The 4,671-nt window shown below is 41.1% G+C and overlaps 1 long non-coding RNA gene across 1 annotated transcript; it reads right to left on the reverse strand.

Moving 5' to 3' along the window:
* Window positions 1–310: 310 nt before the first annotated feature.
* On the reverse strand, window positions 311–2,327 carry LOC119309464. Its single transcript, XR_005150516.1, has 5 exons — window positions 2,118–2,327; window positions 1,660–1,972; window positions 1,483–1,549; window positions 543–684; window positions 311–417 (listed from the first exon to the last, which is right to left on the reverse strand). It is a non-coding gene; the product is annotated as an uncharacterized LOC119309464 (long non-coding RNA).
* Window positions 2,328–4,671: the final 2,344 nt, after the last annotated feature.

Genomic DNA, 4,671 nt, shown 5'->3' on the forward strand with positions numbered 1-4,671 from the left:
TTTTGGCTAGTGAACTTATACAAAAAAAGGGCTACTCTTGCTGATACAACAGATTCAACACAACTTATACAAAAAAAGGGCTTCTCTTTCTTGTTTTATCTTCTATCTATCATAAGAACTGATACAACAGATTCGTTTGAATTGTTGCACACAAAAAAAGGGCTACTCTTGCTTTACTTAGTGTTACGAAAAGTACTACAAAGATTACTATAAGATTTGTGAACTCAAGGCCGTACATAAGTTGTACTGATCCACATGGGAAGATTTGCTATGTACAGCTTATGGAATCATACAAGAACAATTTTTTTCATCTTTTTTATGCCATAACTACACATCAGCAAGTCTAGCAGTGCCACCTCTCGACATAGTCTCCTTTGCGCTAGTTACCAGTCTTGTTCCTTGGCGAAGCCTCAATTCCTATAAGATCAAAAGGGCAGGCATGAGAGAAAGATAAATGGAACACTACTTGTGCAGTTTGATACTTTTTTGGCATCCTGTAGTGGTTATAGTCCTCTCGTGTGTTTTGCTACAGATTACATTACTTGAGAATTTTTGTCTGTTTTCAACTTTAGGTCACGGAGAACCAGTAAGTTCTACTACTGGTGTAGACCAAGTTCGAGGACTTTGCTGGCGACAAACTATGACAGTTATCCAGCGGCACCAATAACCTGAAAATGTTTTTTCCTGAAAGAATATCATGCATCATGATTCAGAAGACATACAGTAGCTACACACAGACATACAATAGATTTTTGTAGCAACACATGCACCAAACTTACATATTTTTTCTTCAACTTATTTTAGGTGATTGCATCAGTACTAGTATGATCGGAAAAAAAATTGTTCATATTTGTAGCAGCACACACACGAAACTACAGAATTTTATGGAAATGCACTAGTTATGATTTTTTAAACTCCTCCAATGGTTGCACATGAACTGACCCAGGCGACCAACAGCGGCCCTATTTTTGAACTTTTTGGTTTTGCTTGAACTTTTCCTTATCTTTTTCTAGAACTTCACAAAATATGATAAATGTACTTTCAGTACATTTTTCTTTGTAAATGTTCCCTTTTACTGTGCACGGACTATTTGATTTAATTTGCAAAAGAACCACACAATTATATTTATCCTCTCCCATCTTATTTATCTTGTGTAGTTCTCGCTATACTAATGGAATGAGGTGTTGAGCAGTAACTAAAATCATCAAATAGACAACCCACTCAAGCGTCCTCCATGAACAGAATTAGGATATTACTATTACAACCAAACAAAAATCAATCCTACAGCACACATAAACCGTGATGTCAGGAGCTACAACAAATCAGAATGCACAATGGACTTCCCCTACCTATCTAACATTTTTGTTGCATTATCTCTTCTCCGTCTTACTATCAGTTCTACACCTCAAGATAAGTCAAGCAACTCCAAGCTTGCTTTCAGAAAATTGGATTAGACATGTATGTTTAGTGCTGATTAATTACCTGATGATTTGAGCAGCTGATGGTTGGGGCTTTGATTTCTTTTCTTGCACGATAGTGGGTTTGGGCCCTGCAGAAGGAATATCAAATGTTAATGGTGCCCACTAGATCATAACAAGCAAATATAGCCGTGCTCATGCATATGACGAATATATGAAAAACAGTAGACGAAGATACAACCTTTGCTCTGTTCGTCAAGCAATTCCAGCTAGTGAAACATGTGATGAAGAACTGAACTCAAAAACAAGATTTTTGGAGATGGAAGAAGGCGTCGGACGTTGGGTGAACCTGCTACCCCTACTCCTGCGGACTGACGGCTCCAGTGAAGTGGAGCTGATGGAGGCGGGGTTCAAGAGAACCGGCTGGGTGCACCGGGATTTGACCGCTGTAGGGGGATACGCTACCCCTACTCATGCGGACTGGCGGCTCTGGTGAAGTGGAGCTGATGGAGGCGGGGTCCAGGAGCAGCGGCTGGGAGCGCCAAGATTTGGCTCTGTAAAGATGAAGTGCACATCACATTAAAGGTGAACTAAAAATCTTCCTAGCAACCTCGTCCTATTTCATTACTCATAACATGATCTATAGAAAGACTTACATCCCAAATAAAATACATGCAGAGATGTAGTATAGCAACATACCAGAGGGCGGCCAATGCCACTGATGGTGGATGCTGAAGCAGTGGCACAGTCAGTGGAAGTCCCAGGCTATTTGTAGAAAAAGTTTGAGAGAAATATCACGTAATTAGTCTCTGAAAGCTATCTTCAGAACTGTTCACAAGGATGCCAATGATGAACTGAATCATTTAGTTTGTCTTCTCCCCTCAGATCTGAATCAAGAGTAGCAATAGTTCAATTAAAAAGAGTCAATTACACCACAGGTGCCTGAACTTGGCAAGAAAAGTCAGTTTGGTGCTAAAACTTGCGGCATACATTGAACCGGTGACAAAACTTGGCTTGGGCATGCATCTACGGTGCTAATCACGTTTGTATACGCATGGTGTGCTGATGAGGCACACCAACATGGCGCGGGCCCTAATGTCAGTGCCTGGAAGGCGGGAAGAAGGTCGTGTGACTTTTTTCACAGAAAACACCCTGGAATTATTTTTTCTTCACAAAAAAGCCCCTGACTGAATACAAATCTTGGAAAATCCCTTGAAACCTAACTACCTCTCTATGACCCTTGGGGCCCACCCATCAGGAAACAGTACAAAAGGATATTAATATCCAAAACCAAGTGCCGATTCAAACCCGCGACCTCACGATAATAAAACTGTCATGCTAGCCACAACACCAAGGCCACGTTCGAGGTTATACGGGATAGCAGTACTTAATAACTATAACCGCTCACATGCAGCTTAAATGACCTGGAGTGACCGCGCCTCATTTTGCACACCATAGTTTTTCCAATTGATAAATGCTATTATAATCATATTTTTTATTTTAGTTTTATAAATATTTTTCCAAATAATACATAAATATTTTTTAGAATTACATGAACATTATTCTCAATAATTAATATTTCTTGTAAAGTAAACACATGAATATTTTTTAATGCATGAATATAGCCTAAAAATACTTGAATACATGAATATATTTCTGAATAAATTAGTAGTATTTCTATGATTCATGAAATTATTATAATTCATAAATACTTTTATAAATCATTAATACTATTTTAGTTATATAGACATTTTGAAATAACACATTCATATATTTTTAGAATTTCATAAATATTCGTTTAGATAAGAACAGTTTTTTGAATTACAAGAACATTATTTTAAATAAGAATATTGTTTAGAATTACATAAAAATAATTTAGACAATTTTTTTTCAGAATTACATAATGATTATTTTATCTGTATGTATTTTTTCGGCTTTATATATATTATTTATAATTTAGAAAAAATAATACGTGAAAAGTGGGCCGCAGTTACTGCAGCCCAATTAAGCCATTTGGGCGGTCGACCATATGGGATCACGTATTTGGTTCGAACCTCTTCCTCAAAAAAAAAAAAAATTGGTTCGAACCTGTGAGGCACAATATTTTGCATATCAATTTGATCTTTGTAATGTATCCTGCAGGATGGGACCCAAAGGTCATAGAGATGTTTAGTGACGTCTCAGGTTGTTTTTAAAGAAAAATCAAGGGTCTCTTTTGTGCAAAAAATAAAATTCCACCGCACACGCCATCGCCTGTGCGGTCCAGACACTCACTGGGGCCCACATGGCAGTCTTGTTAGGGTGGGGTCACGTATATAACTATCCCCTGTTGACACCAAGCTAGACTTGGTGCGGTGGTTTAGCATTGCCATCTTCGTAGTGTGCCTGGTGCGAACCACAGCGCACCTCTTTTTCTGCATATATTAATATCTCTTCCTATTGTTTACTGACGGATGGGCCCCAAGGGTCATAGAGACGTAAGTTTCACGGTGTTTTTACAAGATTTGGTATTCATTCGGGGGCTTTTCTATGAAGAAAAAAAATTCCAGGGTGCTTTCCACAAACAGCAGGCCACACGCCCTCCTCCCCGCCTTCCAGTCACTGACGCTGGGTCCGGTGCCACGTTGGCTTTCCTCGTCAGCACACCGTGTGTATACAAACGTGATTAGCACCGTAGATGCACGCCCAAGCCAAGTTCTATCACCGGTTCAATGTATGCCACAAATTTTAGCACCAAACTGATTTTTCTCGCCAAGTTCAAACACCTGTGGTGTAATTGACTCAATTAAAAAAATGATAGTTCATGAATTTGTGCTAACCAAGAAAACCCATCAGCACATGGAATGCCTCGGTGAACTGCACTCACTCAGTCCCCAAAATCAAAAAGAAATTACAGAGGCGGGAGAAAATGAGAGAAAAGCATCTCACCACTGCGTTGTTGAACGGCAACATTGGTGAAGCTGCAACTGTCGAAGGGGATCAAGCCCGTCAGTTGTCTATGCACGGCCAGAAACGGGCCGAAGCAGGACGGAGGCGACCACACGCGGGGGAGGCCACGGTCCCTATGTGCAGCGACGAGGTCGAATCCGCGACCTGCAGCCGCGGGGGGCCGCGACCTGCAGCCGAGGGAGGGTGAGACCTGTAGCGGGAGGGTGCGTTGCGGTGGGAGGTCGGGCGGGCCGGCACTACGCGGTGGGAGGCCGGGTGGCGCGGAGGAAGGCCGTGCGGGGCGGCGCCGCGCGATGGGAGGCCG

The sequence above is a fragment of the Triticum dicoccoides genome, chromosome 5B (genome assembly GCF_002162155.2).
Source record: "Triticum dicoccoides isolate Atlit2015 ecotype Zavitan chromosome 5B, WEW_v2.0, whole genome shotgun sequence".
Classification (NCBI taxonomy): Eukaryota; Viridiplantae; Streptophyta; class Magnoliopsida; order Poales; family Poaceae; genus Triticum; species Triticum dicoccoides.